At 47.2% G+C, this 12,156-nt stretch overlaps 1 protein-coding gene across 9 annotated transcripts in view; it reads right to left on the bottom strand.

The window, feature by feature from the left end:
• TAB2 (TGF-beta activated kinase 1 (MAP3K7) binding protein 2) overlaps positions 1-12,156 on the bottom strand; it is a 144,253-nt gene that overhangs the window by 72,196 nt on the left and 59,901 nt on the right. For 2 of the 9 annotated variants that reach the window (XM_073337590.1, XM_073337592.1), the window contains exon 3: positions 5,784-6,163. The exons of the other annotated variants lie outside the window; for them this stretch is intronic. The gene's annotated coding sequence lies outside the window, so the exon portion shown is untranslated. The remainder of the gene's footprint in view (positions 1-5,783; positions 6,164-12,156) is intronic. 9 annotated transcript variants of the gene reach the window in all.

Here is a 12,156-nt window from a genome sequence, read left to right as displayed (position 1 = left end):
AAGATGCCAGGTCTACATATAATTTTTGGCTACGGATGAGAGAGAATGGTAGAAAAGAAAAAGTCTCTGAAATTATGGGAGTTAAGTTTTATTTTGGGATTTTTGTTCCCCTTGGCCACCAATCCATGTAAGAGTAGTATTCTCTTTTGTTCTTTTTCTCTATTCATGGGGTTTTGTTTGTTTTTTAAAAGGAGGGCAAAGTGGAAGCCCAGAGTCTGACAAATTCCTCCAGCCCTCCAACAGCATTAAATGCCCTGCACAACAAGAAGCCAGCCTCCCGGCTAAGGAGTGTTGGGAGAGCCACTTCTCTGCATCGGACCTCTCCATGGAAGCAGTTTGAGGCACAACTGAAGTACAAGGGTCTCTAGTCCATGGTTAATCCAGAAAGGCGTTTACTCCCAATCAAATGCAAAAACAAAATGATAATTAGTTTCCTAACAAATAACTGGATTTCTGCTCAGTAGCTTCATGCTACTGAGCAGAGTTTTATCTAGCAAGAGTTTTATCTAGCAACCTAAACTGGGAGGATGTGTTAAGAAACTGATAACTACTGAACTCTGAGCACATCTCCCAAATGAAGAATCAAATGATCAGCCACATCTACCCCACAAAAAGAACAAATTGTGGAGAGACTCCCAAGTAGCGGACTTACAAAGTTATTCAATTGTATCTTATCTCTGCACATAGGAAGCAGTCACAGCTATGTAGGTGGCATGCTGCAACTGTAATACTGAAATGAGATTACAATCGACATTTCTATTCAGTAAAGAGAGGAAGAGCAGACAAGTCATAACCTATTACATAACCTATTTTTTAAAAATTGCAAGCCCCATTAAAAAAAAGTCTTGATTCAGTATTACCAGTTCCAAAAGCTACGTTTTGTTAATGAGCGCTACACTAAAGTTTGGCCTAAACAGAATCAATTCTAATCGGAAATGATTTGCATAGGCCCTGAAGACCAATTTTACAGTCCCTTGGTTCCACTTTCTTTCAGTTTTAACCAGTCCCTTACATCTTTCTTTACAGAATTTTCTCACTTTAAAATATACATTTTTTTAAACCATTAAACAATTTGCCATCTTTCCCCTGGTCAGAAGGAAGTGAGACATCCATCACAGAAGCAGGGGAATGGTAACTATTACCTTCTCCAATCCCCAAAAGGGGAGAGTATCTGAGTCTTTTGCAGTATAAAGGCAAGAGTAAGGCAGATTAGTTCTGCAGTGTGCAGCCTGCATTTTTTCTTCTATATCAGGGGTAGGCAAACTTTTTGGCCCGCGGGCCACATCTGGGTATGGAAATGGTATGGCGGGCCATGAATACTCACAAAATTGGGGGTTAGGGTGCGGACTCCGTCTGGGGGTGCTGGCTCTGAGGTGGGGCCAGAAATGAGGAGTTCAGGGTGTGGGAGGGGGCTCCAGGCTGGGACAGGAGGCGGGGGGGGAGGGGAAGGAGAGTGAGGGCACTGGCTGGGGATGCGGACTCTGGAATGAGGCTGGGGATGAGGGTGCAGGAGAGTGCTCCAGGCTTGGACTGAAGGGTTCAGAGGGGGATCAGGGGTGCAGGATCTGGGCAGCGCTTACCTCAAGCAGCTCCTGGAAGCAGTGGCATGTCCCCCCTCTGGCTCCTATGTGGAGGTGTGGCCAGGCAGTTCTTCGTGCTGCCCTGTCCGCAGGTGCTGCCCCTACAGCTCCTACTGGCTGCAGTTCCTGGCCAATGAGAGCTGTGGGGGCGGTGCTTGGGGCAGGGACAGCGTGCAGAACCCCCTGGCCGCCCCTACGCATAGGAGCTGGAGGGGGGACAAGCCGCTACATCCGGGAGCCATGGGAAGCAGGGCAAGCCTGCGACCCAGCTCCCTGACAGGAGCTCGGGGGCCAGATTAAAACATACGAAGGGCCGGATGCAGCCCCTGGGCCGTAGTTTGCCCACCCCTGTTCTATATCCTTGAAGCTTCAGATAAGGTTTCAATGAAGATTTTCATAAAACCAGGTCAACCTTTTATATTAAACCTTTAATAAATTCCTCCCCGGCAGATTACTCTGTCACAGCAGAGCAAATCAGAAGGTCCAAGCTACATGATAAATATGTTGCTTTGTCATACTTTTTCCAAACTACCCTTTAACCTACTGATGGCCAATTAGGAAACCTTTTAGGAAAAAAAAGAAATCAAAGATCTAATTTCTGTATTCAGAAAAGTGCACTTCATTCCCAGCGAAATCAACAGAAGTTTCACAGATATCTGAAAATAGAACTGGGACCAAATATTATTTAATTTTATAAAACACTAGCACACTTATTGAAAACAGGGAAGTTTCTCCGTGAAGAGATCAAAATAAAGGAAAAAATGAAATCTTTAACCCAACGGTAGTATGGATTAACTAAGAAAGTTATGATACGATCTTGAAAATTGATAGAACCCACACAGAAAAATAATATGGGCCTAGCTGAGGTTGCTTTGCCTTCAGCTCCTATTAGGTAACTAGATCAGTCAGCCAGTCCAGAATTTTACACCTAATTTTTCTCTCAGTAAATCCTGGCCTACTCTACCTGGTCAAGAAATTCCTGATCAGAAACTTTATAAAACATTAAGTGGCAATTTTAAACAAAGTAGGTGGAAGCCATCTAGACTGCGAAGCCACTTGCAGACACTCAGTCTTCCACATACACCTTAGCATCACCATAGACCACATACCATGACCTTAACTGTTCCCCCACACCCTCAGTCCTTCCTTGTCCATATCATCTTAACCAAACTACCCATTAGTTGTGGACTAAAACTATTAATTGTGGAAATATGGAGTAGTGTGTTGGGAAGGGGTAGTTTGGTAAACAGGGTGATGGAAGGTTGGCACCCCAAGGGGGAAGCAGAATTAAGTTTGCGATGCATGAACTGTAGAATATGGTAGTTGTGATAATGGTAAGGTGTGCACCTCTAGGTGGAGGAATAAAGTATATGTAATGTTAGATGGCTTAAATTTTCATGTCCTTGCTTTTGTGGGTTTGAGTCAGGATGTTACGTACAGAGCAACCCTAAGTGCTTCACAATAAAGATTTTATACTTTAATTTCCTAGTTTTAAAAAAATACTTAAGTGGCAGCTTAGTCACTTTACTTAAGAGATGGACAACATGTGAGATGGGTATTAGTGCAGCTGCTAAAGGAGAACACTTTATATGCTAGGAGCAGCACATAAACAGCACAGAGTTTATCTGTTGGCAACAGCTAACAGACTTGAGCTTATGAATAATGGCCTGAAATTCAATTAAAATATATATATATATATCAATCACACTGAACGAAACCCTACTAACTATACAACACTATTAAATTGTGTGTATATAAACCATTTTATTTTAGAGGTATCAGTCTACAATGAATGGCTGGATTACCAAGCAAAGAATTCAGCTAAAGCCAAAATTTCAAAGCCTTATTAAAAATTTAGGAGAAATCAAACCAAAACTTCATAGAAAATTTAAAAGATCTGAGTATTGTATGTAGTTACACACTGAAAGGCCACTTACTTGTAGAAAAAAATGAGATCTATGCCTCATTTTAGAACATATCCCTCATGGTGCTGCTACAAAGCACCTCCATGATGAAACTGATGTAAAGTTGGCTACGATCTGGACAGAGCTCTAACATTTTAAAATCTGGATAGTCAAGCAAATTCTACCTTTGAAAAAGTCAGAACTACTCAAAATTTCAGTTTTCTATTTCAGAAGGCTGCATTAACATGCTAGAAGCTCTCCATATAAACGCTGGGATCTCCACACAACTGTCAGTTTAGAGAGCATCCAAATGAACCGTGCCAAAGACACGACTTCAATACTTATGAGGAAAAAGAATTTGAAAATCCTTGGATCACTACGGTCACTGAAGATGTGTTACATTAAGTTGAATATATAGCCAGTTCTTTCAAAAATGGACAAAACTGGATAGTACCAAAAAGGTGAGACTTAAAAATACGGAAAACCAGTAATTTGCATGTATTCTTTTGTTATGCAACATATAACACGTTAGCTCTCATTCATACTGACCTACAATTTCAGGATCTAAAATTGTGGAATATTCTCCATATATCTTGTGCAAGTCCGTGGAAAATCTGAGTGTGAACTTTATGCACTTTTGACTTGTTCCCATTCCATGTACAGTATCTGAAATTTCTTCAATATTTGTATCAGAACTTAAGCAAGCCAGGCACTATTGTGTCATGTTCCTGCTTCTTGCTCAGTAAGTCTTTACTGTTTTTAATGTATGTTTTGGATTGTTCAATTTATATTATGGAGTTCTAGGACTAATACAATACTCCCACACAAGCAGATATTTCTGTACTTCAGAAGTACAAAAAAGTAGCCAGAGGCAGCTTTAAAGATTTGGCAAAGTTTCCATTATGAAACCCCATCTTACAGTGGTTTTGTTTATAACTAGTTATCTGCAAAGCTTCTTTTCTGCCTGCTCAAGAAGATAACAGTGTGTGTTCTCCCACACACATTAACAGGACTCAGAAGTCTAGACCTGTACTAATGTAGTATAATTGCCTTTGTGATCTTTGATTTTCTGAACTTTTTGTCAAGTCAGAAGAGTAGCTAACTAGAGTTCAAGTACAGGAAAGATGGGGGCAAGAAAGGATTTCAGAAGCAAGGTTCTGAACCCAAATAAGTTGGTGGCTGTCTAGATATGTGGTGGCTCAGAAGTCCAGAAACTGACAAATAATCACAACTACATCTACACTGGTGACTGAATACGAGTGCAAGCGCATGGTTGTGCCAGAACCCCCTACTGTCCACACCTAAACTCCAGAAATCCAGCTTTCAAGGCATGTACAGGGCAAGAAGGCTAGCACGCCTGAGGGGTGTGGGGTATGAACATGGCTGGGGGTGTGGCAGTCCCATGCCAGTTTGTAACGTGGACAGGGGTCAGAGACATGTACTGTCTCTCAAGAAGAAAAGGAGTACTTGTGGCACCTTAGAGACTAACCAATTTATTTGAGCATGAGCTTTCGTGAGCTACAGCTCACTTCATCGGATGCATACCGTGGAAACTGCAGCAGACTTTATATACACACAGAGAATATGAAACAATACCTCCTCCCACCCCACTGTCCTGCTGGTAATAGCTTATCTAAAGTGATCATCAGGTTGGGCCATTTCCAGCACAAATCCAGGTTACAAATCCAGGTTATCCACTCTTTTCCAAATCTATAAAGGTTCTTGTCCCCCCATTCTCACTGTAACAGTGACCTACACTCACCACTTCAGAACAGTTTTCTGCTGCACTCTTTTTGCCCGTAAAGTGACCGTAGAACACACCTGAAAGCAGCCACCTGCTCAGATGAGCACACCTGGATTTAGGGACAGGACATTTGTACAAATGTAACGGTTCTCCAAAGTTACAACTGTCTTCTTCTCCTTTTCAAGACCACAAGCTTTCACTACAGTAACCCTGACCCTGATAAACAGGATAAGTGTGGAAGGTGGGAGTTGATTTTGTACCAGGGCTGGTTACATATGGGAGGGAGAAGGGGAACCTTTGCTTCTTCAAAGAGATCAGTGGTCCTGTGTCTCCGTACAAATGTTTTCAAGCATTCCCAGGCCCTGGCATCCCTTCACTCGGAGCCATGCCACATAAGCCGGGAGAAAGGGGGGGCAGGTGAACGATCCACTCCACTGGCTGCACAAACATAATATGGTGCCCCTTTGCAGCGGGGAGCCAAGTGGTTTGCAGTCTTGATCAGAAAGTTCATAGTACAGTTGCAATGTGATTCTTTCCCTGTTCCTTTCTCCTCACCTTATGGGAGGGGCCAGATTTCCTGATGCTGTAGGTTTGGGACAGGTGATTCGCTTCTTCCCCTCCAGGTAGGCTCCATCTAGTCACTTAAAATATGATCTATTTCCATTCGGATTGCCTCTCAGTCCCATAAGTATATGTCTGCAAACTTCTGGTGCAGCAGAAACTCCAGCTGTTTAAGGTTCAACGGCAGCACAAACATACTTGGTCCGCCTTCATAGCTCACCAAACCCCTCCATTTAACAAATGTAGAGAGCTGACAAGTAGGACAAACATCTCTCTTGCACAGACTGCTGCATCCCCACCACAGGACCGGAAAGCCACTCCCTTTTCCAGTTTGGTACTTTCAAAACTTCAACGTTCTCCAATTGATAGCCACCCTTAAAAGAAGAAATTGAGAACCATTAAGGCTACACCTGAAATAAATGCAGCCCTCCAGCCAACTGGCCAAATCACACACTTTAAGACGTTAAATTTTTTAAAAAACAGAAGTTTGCACTACCTACCATTTCCAGCTGCTGCTCCTTTCTCCAGGGCTGCAAAAGTTGTCTGAGAACCAAGGATACTAAAACTATTGCATTCTAGAAATGCTGAAAAGTATAAATATTGTGGATTTCCACAGCCTAGTTATGCTATGTGGGGGGATTTTTTACCAGCTTTTCAAGGAAAGAAAAAAATATAATGCAGCTCTATGTGATTAAAGTGGCAGGACCTTCAGCTGAGGAGAATGAACCCATTCTGCCTGGGCCAGGAGCAACAGCACAGGGACAGTAGAGGAAGATTGAGAAGGACGCTGAAGCACCTGCTCATCAGGATCGACAGAAGGAGCCAGTAACAGTTTGACTTTCTGAGGAAAAGGCTATTGAGCATAAGAAACATTTTTTTCCCAAAAGCAAGAGTCTATAATGGTCCAGTTCCTGGAGCAGGACACACGTACAGGGAACGGGAACCTGCCCAAAAGGCCGGGAGCATGCCCAGTGGCAATCCCTGATACAAATGGTGATGGAATGGATTCAGGTCCTGCCTGCTGCAATAGCCACTGCCAATGTCCAGGAACTGGCACCTCCACCTCCTTCTCCAGCTACTCTTCCTTATCCTTTTGAGGTGGAGGACCCAATCCGGACAGTGATGGGGAGAGGGAGAAGGCACATAACTGCATGCACACAACACCCTGCACCAGCACCTAAAACGCCAAGCAGGGGAAGTCCTGTGACCACGAAGGAGGGAAAATATGAGCCCAAGACTGGACTACACCTGAAGCCCAGCGATGTCCAGCCCCCAAACCCTGAAAAGGAGATGTCCACATTTTTGCCCTCGGAATGTTTTCCCACAGCCATTCACCCCTTGTCTAGGGGAGTGGGAGACCAAGGCCAAGGAGAAGGGATCATAGGCAGTAAAGTTTTAACATTCTTCAGGGAGTCTGATCCATTCTGTTTTCATTCACAGTTCCTTTTAAAAAAAATGTTCAGTGTTATGTTACATCTATTAGTTTCAATAAATGTTACTTTTACTTATCTGTGGACCCTCATTCAGGTTGTGATGCAAGAGTACTCTCCCCCCCCCCCCCCACCCTTTGGCTCCACAACTCTTTGGAGCAGAAAACTGCAAGGTCTGGTGTCTTTCCTTCCCAAAACCAGCCCAACCTCCCCTGTCGAAGTACATGTGAATATAAGTAAACCAGAGACATACTGAAAGTGCACCATGCATGGAAATAACAGGTCATTTTATTAACTAGGGGTGAGGGAAGAGTTGATAAACTTCCTTATGGATTTGCAAAACAGAACAGGAAAAACAAAGTAACTGCCACAACATACCAAACAGCGCTAAAAATATCCCTTTCCCCCCTTGCTCCTCCCAAAAACCATAACCACTTTGAAGGGGCAAGGGGGAGGGATAGCTCAGTGGTTTGAGCATTGGCCTGCTAAACCCAGGGTTGTGAGTTCAATCCTTGAGGGGGCCCTTTAGGGATTGGGGGCAAAAATTGGGGCTTGGTCCTGCTTTGAGCAGGGGGGTGGACCAGATGACCTGCTGAGGTCCCTTCCAACCCTGATATTCTATGACAGGTGTCTCAAACACACGACCTGTGGGGTTATTTTCTGCAGTCCGCCAGCTCCCCGTGGCCCGGCACGCACGGGGGGTAGGGCAGGCTCCCTCCCTGCCCCGCGCCGCTCTGGGAAGTGGCAGGGACCTGGGGGAGGGTGGGCACAGGAGTCTGTGTGTTGCCCGGGCCACGCCTCTGGGTACCTTCTCCGAAGCTCCCATTGGCTGCGGTTCCCCGTTCCCGGCCAATGGGAGAGATACCTGGAGGAGCAGCCAGGGCAACACACAGACCCCTGTGCCCCACCCGCCCTCCTCTCCCCCAGTTCCTGGCCACTTCCGGGAGCATCGCGGGGGTGGGGGGGGGAGGGAGCCTGCCCTGCCCCTGGTGCATGCCGGGCTGGTGCGCGCCGGGCTGGAGCCCGCCCCCCGAGCCCCTCCTGCAGTCTAGCCCCCTGCCACACCCCTCCTGCACCCCAACCCCCTGCTGCACCCCAACCTCCTGCCCTAAGCTGCCTGCTGCACCCTGACCCCCCCTGAACCCCAACCCCGTGCCCTGAGCGCCCTGATGCAGCCTGCACCCCTCGGGGGCAGGGAGGGGGCGGAGTTGGGGTGGGGATTTCAGGGAAGGGGTTGGAATGAGGGCAGGGAAGTGGAGGGAAGAGGCAGGGCTGGGGCAGCAGGTGGTCAGTGGTGAGGCCCTCAGGCCAATGTACTAGTCCTCATGGGGCCCTCGTGGTCATTTGAGTTTGAGACCCCTGTTCTATGTTTCTACTCATAGTTGACAGCCAGTAAATGCCCTTATCCCCTATAAGCCAGAAACCAATTATAAAAGCACTTCCCAAGCCCTTCATCAATTGTTCTCAATGTCCTTCAGGCACTGTGGGCTTGGTTACACTTGTGAGTTACTGCACAATAAAGGAGCCCCGGGCGCCCTAGTTCACTACCCGTCCACAGTGGCAATGCAAATAGAGCACTCTGTCTCTGCAGCTGCAGCGCTGCTGGTACTCCACCTTGGCGAGTGGAATAACGTTTGCTGCACCCCTGCTGGAGCGACGCGGTGCCAATGTGGATGCCCTGGTCTGGTATTGTGCTGTGATCAGCCTCCAGAAGTATCCCACAATGCCTGTTCTAGCCATTCTGGTCATTACTTTGAACTCTACTGCCCTGCCCTCAGGTGACCAACCATCAGACCCATCCTTTAAATTTTCTGGGAATTTTGAAAAATCCCTTCCTATTTGCTCAGCCAGGCGTGGAGTGCTATAAGCGAATCTTTCCAGGTGATCATGCCTCCAAGCGCCAGGTGAGCCCAGTATGGACCTCATCAGTGTTTGGGGGGAGGAAGCTGTCCAGTCCCAGCTGCGTTCCAGCTGTAGGAATTACGATACCTTCGGGCAGATATCAAGGGACATGATGGACAGAGGCTATGACCAGGACACACTGCAGTGCAGTATTAAAGTGAAGGAGCTGCAGAATGCCTACCACAAAGCCCGCAAGGCAAACCGCTAGATGTAGAATAGGATGTTGATGTGCTCTCTCACATCACTGTAATCAGCCTCAGTGATCTCTTCAAAGGTCTCAGCCAGAATTTGGGCAATGCGCTTGTGCAGTTTTTTTGTGAGAGCCACTGTGTTCCTTGCCCCAGTAAGGCTAACTTGTCCGTGCCACTGTCCCATGAGGGACAGGGGACCCATTGCTGCACACAGGCAAGCTGCATATGGGCCAGGGTGGAAGCCACATTGCAGTAGAAGACCCTCCCCTGCTTCCCTGGTCACCCTCAGCAGTGAGATATCTTCCAGGATGAACTCCTGTGGAAAATGTGGGGACAGTGTTCAGTATTGGGGCCCCCTGCCATGGTTGGCTCTCCCCAAGGCACAGAAACCCAGAGGACAGTACAGCCGTGAAACAATCAGTCACGCTTGACCCTGTGCTTATTCACAGTGGGTTGTGTGTACTCGCTTTGGGACAGGCAAATTATGCTATTGTGTATACTGTGCTTGCCCTTGAATACAGGGGAATCATTGCTCTGTCTGATGTGAACAATGCTGCCTCTTAAGTGTTGCATTTTGCCTTTACAGATGCAACCTTGAGATCTCAGCCGTCCATGTTTTCAACGGCCGAGAGGCTGCAAAGAATCAGGAAGAGGCCACATTGAAGCAAAGAGGACATGATGCATGAAGTCATGCAGCATTCAACTAATGAAAATAAAGTGTAGGAGTGACGGGACAGTGAAAGGAGGGTCCGCCAACAGAATGTGGATCGCTGGCACCAAAGCACAGAGCGGCTGATAAACATGATGGAGTGCCAAGCGGACTCAATCCAGGCGCTTGTAGCCATGCAGGTGGAGCACTACCGTGCCCGCCCCCTGCTGCAGCCCTTGTCCCAAAACTCTTTCCCTTGTGCCACCATGTCACCTCCAACCCACTTTCTCCAACATCCGGGTTCTTACCGCCACCCGCTGCGTCCAACACCTGTAGCTTTGCCACCCAGCCCTGAAAACTACAACCCTTACCCACTGCACTCAACCCCCATCACCATGCAGTATAGCCATCCTGAAGTGCAGCACTCATTGCACAGCACTCCAGAAAGGACATATGCAAATCTGTGACTGTACCATTCCCCCTCACCACCCCTTTGTGTTTCCCAAGCAGTTGTGTTGTGTTTCTTTTCAATAAATTGATTTTTTTGGCTTTGAAAACAATTCTTTATTATCGCATAACATAAAAGAAAGAAACCTTCACCCAGGAAAGCAACAGGCACTGCAAGTCAGTGTATCATATGTAGCAAACACAGATTCCTACCGCACTTCACTTCCATACAGGGCACCAAACCAGACATTACTGTTGGCTTTCAGCCTCAAATTGCTCCCTCAAAGCATCCCTAATCCTTGCAGCCCCGCGCTGGGCTCCTCTAATAGCCCTGCTCTGACTGTTCAAATTCAGCCTCCAGGTGTTGAACCTCGAAGTTCCATGCCTGAGTGAATTTTTCACCCTTCCCTTCACAAATGTTATGGAGAGTACAGCACGTGGATATAACCGCGGGGATGCTGTTATCAGCCAGGTCCAGTTTCCCATACAGAGAGCGCCAGCGACCCTTTAAATGGCCAAAAGCACACTCCACAGTCATTCTGCATGGGCTCAGCCTGTTGTTGAACCACTCCTTGCTACTGTCAAGGCTCCCTGTGTAAGGTTTCATGAGCCACGGCATCAAAGGGTAAGCAGGGTCTCCAAGGATCACAAGGGGCATTTCAACTTCACCCACAGTGATCTTCTGGTCTGGGAAAAAAGTCCTGGCTTGCAGCTTCCTGAACAGGCCAGTGTTCCGAAAGATGCGTGCGTCATACACCTTTCCAGGCCAGCCTGCATTAATGTCAATGAAACGCTCCTGGTGATCCACAAGTGCCTGGAGAACCATAGAGAAATAGCCCTTCCGATTAACGTACTCTGAGGCTAGTGGACTGGTGCCAGAATTGGAATATGCATCCCTATCGGCCCTGCGCAGTTAGGGAAACCCATTTGTACAAAGCCAGCCACAATATCATGCACATTACCCGGAGTCATGGTTGTTCTGAGCAGGATGCAATTAATGGCCCCGCAAACTTGCATCAACACGATTCCAACAGTCGACTTCCCCACTCCAAACTGGTTAGCGACCGATCGGTAGCTGTCTGGAGTTGCCAGCTTCCAGACTGCAATAGCCACCCACTTCTCCACCATCAGAGCAGCTCTCATTCTCATGTCCTTGTGCTGCAGGGCTGGGGCGAGCTCCTCACACAGTCCCATGAAAGTGGATTTTCTCATCTGAAAGTTCTGCAGCCACTGCTCGTCATCCCAGACTTGCATGATGATGTGATCCCACCACTCAGTGCTTGTGCCCAAGCCCTAAAGCAGCACTCCACGGTGGTGAGTATGTCTGTGAATGCCACAAGCAAACTCGTGTCGTTTGTGTTACTCGAGTCAATCATCGTCGGAGCCCTCACTGTCACTTTGGATCTTAAGGAATAACTACTGCCAAACGTGACATGCTGGAGAGACTCATCAGCAAATTCCTCAGCAATTCGGGCTCCATTCCCGCAGACCGAAAGGGAAAACAGAGCATGGAGTACAAAAAACATTGAAAGATGGTGCTAAACGTGCACGGAAGCAAAAGGAATGCTGGGATGCGAACCGATGCATCACGGGGTGTTGGGACAGGATCCAGAATGCCCCGCCCCCCCGCCCCCTTCCCACAAGCCACAGCGCCAGAATGGGAAGAGGTGCTCTGTGGGATAGCTGCCCACAATGCACCGCTCCCAATGCTGCTGCAAGAGCTGCAAATGTGGCCACGCCAGTGTGCT

This window comes from Lepidochelys kempii, chromosome 3 (genome assembly GCF_965140265.1).
Source record: "Lepidochelys kempii isolate rLepKem1 chromosome 3, rLepKem1.hap2, whole genome shotgun sequence".
NCBI lineage: Eukaryota > Metazoa > Chordata > Testudines > Cheloniidae > Lepidochelys > Lepidochelys kempii.
Note: the sequence above shows the minus strand (reverse complement) of the source record. Positions and strands in the feature narration are given on the sequence as shown.